A 12946-nucleotide genomic window follows, 5' to 3' on the forward strand; every position below is an offset into this window, starting at 1 on the left:
TGCCAAAATTGTGTATTTAGAATATTGTTGATCTCCCACTAGAGAAAATTATACCTCCCCCAGCAAACCATCAAATGTCGTATTTGTTCACTAGTTGTAGTATCCTCCTCGTCTCTTCATATTTTGGTAGGGGTGGGAGATGAGGAAAGTACGACAAACACTTACACGTTATACAGAATGACATTTCTTATCTTGCGATATATGTGCTATGCATGGTTTTTATGAATTCATGCTGTATTTGTTTAGGTCTTGCTTGATTGTATATTTGTATTGCTTTTTTTTTTTACATTTTTGTTGCATTGCAAGATAAGTTGTGCTTTATACTCTTAGAAAATCGCGTTTGTATAGCGAGCCAAAATGCATGACTACTCTGGATGCACGACTAGTATACATCTTTATTTGTAGACGATATTTATGCTCTTTTTACGGACTTAGGACATTCTGCCCTCGGCACCTTCTGTATTCTGTACCAAACGTAAGACCGTATAAACACCATGTAGATGTGTTTGCGGTCTTACGTTTGGAACAGAAGGTGCAGACTACGGAGTGTGCATAAAGCAGAATGTGTTACGTCCATAAAAAGAGCATGAAAATGAAAAACAGGGTTTGTTCTCCTATTGGAATGCTATATGACTAGCAATAATGATCTCTTCACAACGCCATGCCTTATCATCACTAAAACAACTTATCCCGCACAGTACTCACCATTACCTGTGCGGGATAAGCAGGCAAAGCATGTGTGTGGAGAAACTGGATGAAGGAGCAGTATTTTAGAATACACCATGCCTGTATTCTAAAATATGTGCTCCTTCATCCAGTTTCTCCACACACATGCTTTGCCTGCTTTTCGAAACAATATCATCTGTATCATAATGTCACAATTGACATTATGACGTTCTTGCTTTCTTTTCTTTTCTTTCAGATGCATATCAACGATATCTTAATGTTAAGGCCCCCAGATCCACCGAAGGCTGCAAGGCTGCTTCTTTTGTTCTTCTAAATAAAGAGTGAACAGGTGACACTAGATCGTCACTTGGTGTAGAACATCATTTCTTTTCTCCTGCAAATCTTATAAGAACATTTGGACTGCATCCTGTGACAAACAAGCTATAAGAATGTCTATGAGAAACCCTTAAGAGAAGCTTTATGAGATCTCATAGAGATCCGGTGAGAAATTCTATGCAACTTCTAAGAATTTGGCCAACAATCCCATAGAATTTATCTTACGATTCTGTGAGATGTTTCTTGCGAGAATTCCTGTAGGATTTTTCAATAGGGATATTTATTTATTTATTTCAGAATACCTCAAAGGTCCCTTGGGGACATTACATGGGGGAGTGGGTTACAATAACAAACAGCATCACGAGTATATGTAACTCACATTTAGTACAGAAAAATAGTGAAAATACAACGCCGCGGTAATGTGAGATAATAATATGACATACAACGAAGTTTATGCACGAAGAAACAACAACATCATAAGCTACAATGAAAAATGGATCATGTGATATACGTTAATAGTATGTTAAGAGGTACTGTACGCAAGCAAAACACGTAGAAAGGTAACCGAATAATAACTATGAGAACAGAGGATATATTACACAATTGGCTATCCTGAGGGAGACAGGAACGCCGGCTTCCAGAAACGCAAGCACAGGTATTGGATAGCGATGTAGGAAGTTGTGCACGTCACTTGCTCGGGCCTGGAAACTGTTGCAGTTCCGCTGCATTATGGTAGCACGCTTGTACACTTTATCCATGACTGATCTGAGTGATGATTCGTAGGAGATGTGGCTCGAAAGCCAGGACTTGTTTCACCTCGGGAAGTTCCTTGGCACTGGGCAGACTTGCAACCACTGCTTTGAGGGCTGCTAACAAAAAGGGGATGGTCTGCAGCACTAGGGAAGACTCAGCTGGAGCGTCTTGTGCGTTGTTGGTGCGTGTGCCGCGTCTACTTGCTGTTACAGGTGCGGGATGCTGTCGGTGCTCTGCAGGCTGCGGAACATCCCACACACTTCTCAGTGGCGGTGCAGCTGGTTGGGATGAGGAGCTTTTCCCAGAAGACTTTTTTTGACGATTCACCTTCGGCGGCCTTCGCGGGAACGGAGGAGATTGTTCATGTGCGTTCTGGGAACTTGACGGCAGATCCAGGTTCTTTGCTTGTTGCTTGTTTGCGATGGCTTTGTGTTGTGCCGCTGCTGTGGCCTTTCCACGTCCCATCTGCTGCTTGGGTGTAGGCTCGCCATAGGCTTCAGCTTTCACGGCTGCGACTGCAGCTTTACTGCGCAGACAGCCGCCGTACGTGGCAGCGTGAGGTCCGTGGCAGTTGGCGCACTTCTTTTCCCGTCGTGAGGTGCATTCACGGTGGTTGTGGGGTTCGGCGCAAATTTTGCATCGGGTTGAACCTCTGGAGTTCCTGGCGACGTGGCCGAATCGCATATATATATATATATATATATATATATATATATATATATAGGGTGAGGTAAAAGGATTATCAAACGGCCACGAAGTTTTACAGAAGTTCAAAAAAAGACGCAGAAACAGATTTTAGGGAAGTTAAAAACACTAGTTTATTACATGGGGAGACGTTAAAAAGTAAAATGGGCAAGGGGTCGACGTTTCGACAGTGGCACTGTCTTCGTCAGGACAAAAGATGCGTAGCTGATTACACATTTCTTAAATAGGTTTGCTACATGACGTCATAATCGGTACGGGCACCCCACTGGCGTTTGTCAGTGAGTCAGATTCGGGAATATTCCAGAAGGTCAAGTCCGGGTGGTGATGTCATTCGCCGTAGGTCACTGTCCGCTTTGGGGAAAATTCCGGGAAGGGTGAGCGCTGCTTCAAACTTTGCTGAAAAAAAGAAAGAAAGAAAAACAGAAGGGAAACAAAAAGGAGGAAAGTGTAGCTCATCTAGGCGGCCAAATTTCTTACCGTTGAAAGTGCTCCCAGATCTTCGTTAATGGTTGATTGGAATTTGTAAATGAGATAAGATTCGCGTTGTTCCCTGCACCGATCTGAGCTAAAATTTGACTGGAGAATAAAAAGTGACACGTTATTTAGTGAATGACCTGGTTGTTTGAAATGGCGAGAGACCGGGAGGTTTGGCTTTTTGGTAACGTCAGATCGGTGGTTGTTGAACCTGATCCGAAATGATGTTTTAGTCTGACCTACGTATTGTGCTTGGCACATGCCGCACTGAATGACATAAATGACGTTAGATGAATTACAGTCGAAGTCACCATTAATTTTGACGGAAAAATTGGAATTAGTACTTTTAAGTACTTGGGTGCTTTGCATTAATTTGCATATTTGACACCTTCGACCATCGCACGGGTGACAGCCGTTTCCTGGATGCGCTGCTTTGCTAACTTTAGAGCTAACTAGATTATCGTGCAGGTTGCGCGCGCGCCTGTAGGTTACCCGCGGTGGCTGAGGGAAAATTTGTCCCATGCGCTCTGATTGGAGAAGGATACTATGATGACGGTTTAGTATATTGTTAACGCTTGGAATATTGCTGCTAAATGTTAAGATGAGGTTTACGGAACCATTATCTAACACGCGTTTGTGGTTTTCGAACAGGGATTTGCGATCTGCTTTGTGGGCTTTGTTTAGAGCGTCGTCAACTAAGCTAGGTGGAAATTGACGACCGATGAATGTTTCCCTAAGTTGAGCTAGATTTCTGTCCAAGTCATCGTCACTGGAACAGATGCGCCTGTATCGAAGTGCTTGGCTGTAAGGGATGGCAAGTTTAGTATGACGCGGGTGACAACTGTTAAATGCTAGATACTGTTGAGAGTCCGTAGGTTTACGGAACAGGTTTGTGGACAAGGCCCCGTTGGTTAACTTTACTTGGACATCGAGAAAGTTAACAGTTAAAGGGGAATAAGAATGGGTGAACTTGATGGCCGGATGTGCTTTGTTAAAGTCGCTGACAAATGTGATTAGGTCATCTTCTGAGTGTGGCCACACGATGAAGATGTCGTCGAGGAACCGCTTGTAAAGCGTGGGCTTCTTCAGGCGCTTAGACAGAAATTCTTCCTCTAGAGCTCCCATAAATATATTTGCATAGTTAGGTGCCATTTTTGTACCCATAGCCGTGCCATGAACTTGCAAGTAGTGCTTACCGTCAAATTCGAAGTTGTTATTTTTCAGAATAAGATTGAGAAATGTGCATAGGACACAAGGATCGTATGAGGTATCAGAATATTTTGAAAATGCCCTTTCAGCTGCAGCAATGCCATCCTCGTGGGGGATGTTAGTATATAGAGAGGAAACGTCTAGCGTGACTAGCAAACTGGAAGAAGGAGGCTGACATTCGCTTAGAACTTGAAGAAAGTGATTGGTGTCCTTAATGTAGGATGGTAGTTTAGGAGGTATATCTTTAAGAAGGTGGTCAACAAAGCTTGAAATGTTCTCGGTAGCTGTACCGTTGCATGAAACTATTGGGCGCCCTGGATTTCCAGGTTTATGGATTTTAGGGAGCATATAAAACCTGCCCGCTGCGGGGTCTTTGGGGAGTAGATAATCGTATAGGGTGGAATCTATCTTTTTACTTGCTTTTAGATCTTTTAGACTGCGGATAATATAAGCCGTAATTTCCTCTGTAGGGTCAGCCTCGAGGAGTTTGTAGAACGATGCGCACGATAATTGCCGGATACCTTCGTTAATGTAGTTTTCTTTGTCCATTACTACGATTGCACCACCTTTATCAGCTTTTTTAATGACTATGTCACTGCGGTCCCGAAGTTAACAGACAACCACCAGTTAGAATTAGCACAATACGCAAAAGAAAGGGAAGAGGCAATTCGCAATGCTAAGCGGAGGAAGCTAGTCAGGGACAACGTTAGTACTCCAGCTACGCTTGAACCCAGTGTGCCAGCTCAGGACTGCGATCATATAAGTAATGCATGTACAACCAATACGCCGTCGCAAAATCGTCAACCGCTTGCTAGAAAAACAGGTCCCACCCCAGCAGCCTCATCTGCAGAGATGCTACCTCAGAAGTCCCATAACGTCGTTAATTTATCGTCCCACGAACTTACCGATTCGGAAATATCACTACTCAGTCGTGGCCTCTCATTCTGCCCCAGTAACAAGAAGCTAGATGAATACCAACTTTATCTGGACTTAGATAATTTCGCCCGCCGTCTACGCCTGAAGGAATACTTTCATGACAAACCTAAGTCAGATTCCAACCCATTTAAACCGCTATCCAACTTTACGCCAGAGGCTAACCGTGAAAAGGCTCTGGACATGTACATCCGTGCAGTTCAAAAAGATATCATTAACGCTTACAATAAATCATACAACAGCAAATCGAAGCCAAATCTAACGCCGGCTGAGCAGCGCAGCCTTTCTGAACTTCGGGACCGCAGTGACATAGTCATTAAAAAAGCTGATAAAGGTGGTGCAATCGTAGTAATGGACAAAGAAAACTACATTAACGAAGGTATCCGGCAGTTATCGTGCGCATCGTTCTACAAACTCCTCGAGGCTGACCCTACAGAGGAAATTACGGCTTATATTATCCGCAGTCTAAAAGATCTAAAAGCAAGTAAAAAGATAGATTCCACCCTATACGATTATCTACTCCCCAAAGACCCCGCAGCGGGCAGGTTTTATATGCTCCCTAAAATCCATAAACCTGGAAATCCAGGGCGCCCAATAGTTTCATGCAACGGTACAGCTACCGAGAACATTTCAAGCTTTGTTGACCACCTTCTTAAAGATATACCTCCTAAACTACCATCCTACATTAAGGACACCAATCACTTTCTTCAAGTTCTAAGCGAATGTCAGCCTCCTTCTTCCAGTTTGCTAGTCACGCTAGACGTTTCCTCTCTATATACTAACATCCCCCACGAGGATGGCATTGCTGCAGCTGAAAGGGCATTTTCAAAATATTCTGATACCTCATACGATCCTTGTGTCCTATGCACATTTCTCAATCTTATTCTGAAAAATAACAACTTCGAATTTGACGGTAAGCACTACTTGCAAGTTCATGGCACGGCTATGGGTACAAAAATGGCACCTAACTATGCAAATATATTTATGGGAGCTCTAGAGGAAGAATTTCTGTCTAAGCGCCTGAAGAAGCCCACGCTTTACAAGCGGTTCCTCGACGACATCTTCATCGTGTGGCCACACTCAGAAGATGACCTAATCACATTTGTCAGCGACTTTAACAAAGCACATCCGGCCATCAAGTTCACCCATTCTTATTCCCCTTTAACTGTTAACTTTCTCGATGTCCAAGTAAAGTTAACCAACGGGGCCTTGTCCACAAACCTGTTCCGTAAACCTACGGACTCTCAACAGTATCTAGCATTTAACAGTTGTCACCCGCGTCATACTAAACTTGCCATCCCTTACAGCCAAGCACTTCGATACAGGCGCATCTGTTCCAGTGACGATGACTTGGACAGAAATCTAGCTCAACTTAGGGAAACATTCATCGGTCGTCAATTTCCACCTAGCTTAGTTGACGACGCTCTAAACAAAGCCCGCAAAGCAGATCGCAAATCCCTGTTCGAAAACCACAAACGCGTGTTAGATAATGGTTCCGTAAACCTCATCTTAACATTTAGCAGCAATATTCCAAGCGTTAACAATATACTAAACCGTCATCATAGTATCCTTCTCCAATCAGAGCGCATGGGACAAATTTTCCCTCAGCCACCGCGGGTAACCTACAGGCGCGCGCGCAACCTGCACGATAATCTAGTTAGCTCTAAAGTTAGCAAAGCAGCGCATCCAGGAAACGGCTGTCACCCGTGCGATGGTCGAAGGTGTCAAATATGCAAATTAATGCAAAGCACCCAAGTACTTAAAAGTACTAATTCCAATTTTTCCGTCAAAATTAATGGTGACTTCGACTGTAATTCATCTAACGTCATTTATGTCATTCAGTGCGGCATGTGCCAAGCACAATACGTAGGTCAGACTAAAACATCATTTCGGATCAGGTTCAACAACCACCGATCTGACGTTACCAAAAAGCCAAACCTCCCGGTCTCTCGCCATTTCAAACAACCAGGTCATTCACTAAATAACGTGTCACTTTTTATTCTCCAGTCAAATTTTAGCTCAGATCGGTGCAGGGAACAACGCGAATCTTATCTCATTTACAAATTCCAATCAACCATTAACGAAGATCTGGGAGCACTTTCAACGGTAAGAAATTTGGCCGCCTAGATGAGCTACACTTTCCTCCTTTTTGTTTCCCTTCTGTTTTTCTTTCTTTCTTTTTTTCAGCAAAGTTTGAAGCAGCGCTCACCCTTCCCGGAATTTTCCCCAAAGCGGACAGTGACCTACGGCGAATGACATCACCACCCGGACTTGACCTTCTGGAATATTCCCGAATCTGACTCACTGACAAACGCCAGTGGCGTGCCCGTACCGATTATGACGTCATGTAGCAAACCTATTTAAGAAATGTGTAATCAGCTACGCATCTTTTGTCCTGACGAAGACAGTGCCACTGTCGAAACGTCGACCCCTTGCCCATTTTACTTTTTAACGTCTCCCCATGTAATAAACTAGTGTTTTTAACTTCCCTAAAATCTGTTTCCGCGTCTTTTTTTGAACTTCTATATATATATATATATATATATATATACAGTTGTGGCACTGTGTCGGCGAAAAATACTCGTGAACCCTGTAGGTGTCAAACCCAAGGGTGGTGGTTTCGGGCATCTTGATGTCGGACTTGAAAGTGAGGATTATGCTAGATGAGTCCTTCACTTGCATTTCACCACTGTCACGTTCACGGAAGGCTTTCTGGCATCGCACGTCAATCACTCCGATGGGACGCAGGGACTCGAGGAGCTTCTCGTCTGTGTAACGGGTGTGTAGGCCCATGACCTTGCAACATTCCCTGCGTAGGAATCGGCGACACGGGTAGTCACGGCAATGGCGGCTAGGCTTGTGAGTGCTAGGAGAGCTTTTGCAGCGGGCAACGGATACGACGAGGCTTCCGTCCTTGGCGATACGGTGGCTTTTGATCATCTCCTCTGTGGCTTGGAGGACCTCTTTTGCTATGACGTTGGGGTTCGCGTGCAGGATGGACTCACTCGGATTCACCGGGCGGAGTATGAGGGGTGTCCCGGCTTTTCGGTTTTTCTTGTGAATCACAGTGACGAAGCCGTCGTCATCTCTCATGTTCTCGTGCTGGCTCTCCTTGTCGAGGTTCTGACTGACAGAGCGTGACGAGGCTTCCGATGAAGAACTTTCGCTCCTCACATTGCGCTTCTTCTTCTGGGGAGTCGGTGAAGTGTCGCCTTCTTGTACCAACACTCGAGTAGGGGTCCCTGGTCTTCGAGAGTGCTCAGGAACCATTTCGCTAGCCATACTTTTCCGCTGGCTGGCTAGTAGCTCAGGAAACAGATCAATGAAGCCCTGAGAAGGGCTGTTTATACCGGGTATGGGGACCGCTTGCGCTCAAGCGGGCCTCTAAGGCAGAGAAGAAGCAAAGCACGTCCTCAGTCAACCAGAGCGAAGAAAGGAACAGGCCCGTAAAATGCCACCGCAGCGAACAACGCCATGTTGAATGAGCATCGTGCGGAAATTACATTGTGATTTCTATTCGCCTATAACTGCTGGGTAAGCCATGTACACGCGAGGAAAAACATCGAAAAACGCAGATTCCGTGAAAATCAATAAAACCGAAAAACATACGCCGAATCCGCCCAAAAATAAAAACTGAAAACGTGGAACCCTAATACACTTCAGTTTGTTCTTGGCCTCCGATTCCAATGAAGGACGTTCCAATGCTTCATTCCAAATTTTGCCTGTTACAGTCTCTTCCCGCGACCATCAAGAAGTGTTGTCAATTACCAACACCCCTCCCCTCAAAAAATAAAATAAAAATAACTAAAAATGATCAATAAATAAACAAGCAGAGAGCGGAAGAGGGCTTATTTTCAGAACATCTAGAGGTGGTAGCTGAGTGACCTTCGACACAAAAGGTTGTTGGTAAACCAGAACCTCCTAGATAGTATCAGGCTTATGCGCTTACGTCGCCTATGTAGGCCTGTCTGGCTTTGCGATCTGCTTGGAGCTTTCCTCTCGTTCGCCCTTTCATTTACTGCATAGCAGCATCCACTATTGTAACAGCAGGCCTTCCTGTGTGACGTAGGGCGCAGGCCTTCTCCTTATCTTGGAGGTGTTGAGTAAACTCTGCGCAAATAACCCGAGAAACCGACAAAAGGGAAGAAAAATGTAATCGCAAACTGTGGTGATAAGATGGTAGGGACATAACAGATGTCATGTCAAAGATTCCTTTCATCCTACCAAGAGTAGAGTCACGGCAAACGTCCTTGATGTTTCTCGCAGATAATTGTCATTCTTCTGGAATTTTTGCGAGGGCTGTTGCGCTAAAGTTTGAGGAAGGCGACTGGAGCGCCACTCTGTCCCCTACCGTCGGAATGCTACGACACGCGGCCGCTCTCGCCCCATATGCATAACTGATAGCAACGGGTGGAGGACATGTCAAAGAGTGCGCCGCTTTTTCTTTTTTTTTTTTTTTTTTCCGAAATCGTACTTTACTCGAATGGAATCGAACTCTACTAAAAATCGCAAACTGCTGTTGTGTCGTACGCATAGCAGCAAGAAGATGGCTACGGCAAAACTTGCCCGCCCAAGAAAAGTCCCCGGAAAAGATGTCCCCGAAAGAAATGTCCCCGACTGGCAGCGCTATTCCGGCTGCCGGAGATATGCAGGCGGCTGTATTATCTTTTGTACTCCAGAACTAGCTAATTCTTAAAATATGAAGCCCTGAAATAATTATTCCTGACTGCTGCCGCCGTTTACCGTTTTCAGTCATAGACATGCATTGCGGCTATGTAAGATCCAGGTATAATTATTGCAGTAGGCAAATATCGGCATCCGTTCTAATGAAATAGAACACAAAAACTGACCAGATATACTTTCTGCTTTTTATATTAAAAGTCGACTGTGCAGCCGATGCTCCGGATAATTGTCGCTGTGTGACAGTAAGATCTCGAGTCTAGGGACGACGAAAACAGACACACACAGACAGAGTTTGGAGACATCTGTATGTGTCTGTTTTCGGTCGGCCCTATCCTCCGGGTCTTACTGTCATGAATTACACTCACCAGCTCACTTGTTTTTATCAATTCTTTCACTGGGTCGTCGTCACCAGAAACTCCATATATACATATACAAGGAAAAAATATAGCCGGAGCTCTTTGGAGCTCTTACAGACATATACATATCCAATATATAGCCTCGTGAATATGTGCACAACCTTTGTTTCCGTACGCATCAACAAAAAGTTAGACGTCTGTTTGAACGAGGCGGACATATGATAGCTGATTCCAAATCTAAATAGTCGAGAAGTGCGCTCAAAGGTCCCAGGAAAGAGCAACTATTTGGGTGTTGAACCACAAAACAGTTTGTGTTTCTTTCAGATGTCCCGTTAATATTGTTCAACTATCTTCAATTATAACGGCGACCGTTTTGTTAAGTCCCCATTGCAGTCCCCCAGTGCACCAGAGAAGCACACTAAACACCCTAACAAACGGCGTCATTCGCGACATACACGCGTTTTGCATGTGTACATCGTGCCGCCCAGTGTACAGTGCTGGACAAAAGTTTACGGAACGCGCGAGCGGTGTATTTTCTCCTCCGTGCGACACCCTAGCGGCGAGCGGAAACGGGCCAGTTCACTCGTTCACAGGGATGGGCGAGTGCGCTGGTTGCGACACACTGAGGTAGTTTCAGAATCGCTTGAATGTGCGGGCGAAGTGTTTTGGATTGGTGTCACTACCGGCGCACTCCTCTCCTCCCTCTGAACGAATGAACGAGCCCGCTTCCGCCCGCCGCCATGGTGTCGCACCAAGGAGAAAATACATCGCTCGCGCGTTCCGTAAACTTTTGTCCAGCACTGTACACATGTTTCAGCGACTTTTTTAGAAAGAATTTGTTGATCCTTTTGACTTTTTTCTATCCGGAAAACAGATGATAAACGATAACGCCACACCAAGCTAGCCAGCGTAGACTGAGTGTCGTCTGCTAGGGAGCGGCCTTGTGTTGAAAAGGTCGCCACTAGCGGGCTTACACACAAGGTTTGCTGCGCCACCTGGCCTAGCGCAACAGGCCGCAAAACCCGCGCAGCTAAATTGTTTTGCATGTTTGCACATTTTTTACTAGAGCACAGAAAGAAGCTATGGTTTCGATTCTTGCGGTTAGGCTCCTCAGGGTTGTGCTCTACAACTTTGCGCTTACTCAGTCAACTTATTTTCACTAATTAAGAAGATTAAATGTGAAAGTTAATTAACGGCTACGCTATTTATTGATACATCACCACCTTTGAGTAGGTCCCATCGGGAATAGATATATTCAACGACTTTAGTGAAACAAAATCAATCGCGGATTTCATAAAATTTTGGTCAGTCTTACGTCACGTACCCTGTATATATATATATATGACATAAGCACAGTATTTTGAACATGTTCATTATTTTGGTAACTAGAGCGTGTTAACCCGTAAGGAGATTACGTAATGATTACGGTAAGGATTACGGCAAAAACGTAGCAAGGATTACGGCCTTGCGCATAGCTGAAAACGGAAAATTTGACGAGTTAGGGAATAAAGGAAGTTTAAGCCGCAGGTCCGAAATTTATGTTAAATAATTGACATGTATCTACACTGCAAGAAACACGCGTGGTAATTAGTTCATCTTAATTCCCTTTACCATTAGAGCGCGTCAAAGTTTTCCCGCATAATTGGTTCCGTCGTCACATCGATCTCGATGAATGAAAATTTGATGAGTTTCGCCTTGACAGGGAACCACACGGACGTTTAAGCCGCATGACTGTAATCTATGGTAAATGATAGCCAGGAATCTACATTACAACAAACACGCGTGGCACTGTGCAAAACGGAGATTCCTGTAACGGTGAAGTATAAGTCGGAGTGCAATGGAAAGTCGTCTGCTATTCGTATATTAGGCGCACAGGCGAAGCATTGCCGCAAGCAAATCAAAGCGAACAGCCATGCAGACAGCGCCAGTACGGCACCTGCAGTTACTGTCATAACTCTCTTTACAAAAAGAAAAGAAAACTAACCAGTCCGCGGGTCGAACCACGGTGCATTAATATCAAGTATGCACTTAATCGTGTGAAACAGGCCCCGCACACCCCTAGCATCGGCCCTGTGTGGATGTGACGACACCGAATATAGTTGGGCAATCCGCTGCCGTGTCGCTTCGAGGCCCAACGAAAAAAGTGCTAATTGGCAAATTCCTGGATCTCGGAGGGCACCAGGCGAACATGCGAGATCTGGCAAAACTGGCAAGAAAGGCGGGATATGGCAAAAAATGTTGCCACGAAATGACCACCCGAATTTGCCATAAGCCTCTGTCGGCGAAGGTGATGCTTCCAGAAGCGCGCTGTTTTGGTTTTGAATCATTTGCATAGCGAAATTCAGCTATGGATATTTCATGACACGCGCTCGCTTCAGGATTTTGGAAAGTTATGATTGCTTTCAAGGAGAATCGTCTCGCATTCTGCTATCTCACTCTTGCACAAAATTCCATAATTCAATACTTTCTTGGAGACGATGGCTGCAAGGCCGTGTAACTCAACTGCAAAAACGACATCCATGCTGATCTCCTAACATTTTATAAAAATCCTGTAAAAAACAGACACACAAAAAAAAAGAAAAAAAAAACGCCCCGCATAATGGCCTTACATTGCTGGGTTTCCACTCTTTAGGTATTTGTTTTGTTTCCCGTATGGTGTAAATATGTTTCTTTGACTCCATTTGGAATGCGATCACTCAGGGATTTGACTAACTCGTCTGGCACACATCTGGGCCGGTGGCTTTTGCTTTTATTATAGCTTGGTGATATAGTTGTTCCTCTTCTAACACCACCTCATTCTCATGCTGATGTGACTCGGATGCTGTCGAGCA

This window comes from Ornithodoros turicata, unplaced genomic scaffold (genome assembly GCF_037126465.1).
Source record: "Ornithodoros turicata isolate Travis unplaced genomic scaffold, ASM3712646v1 ctg00000887.1, whole genome shotgun sequence".
Classification (NCBI taxonomy): Eukaryota; Metazoa; Arthropoda; class Arachnida; order Ixodida; family Argasidae; genus Ornithodoros; species Ornithodoros turicata.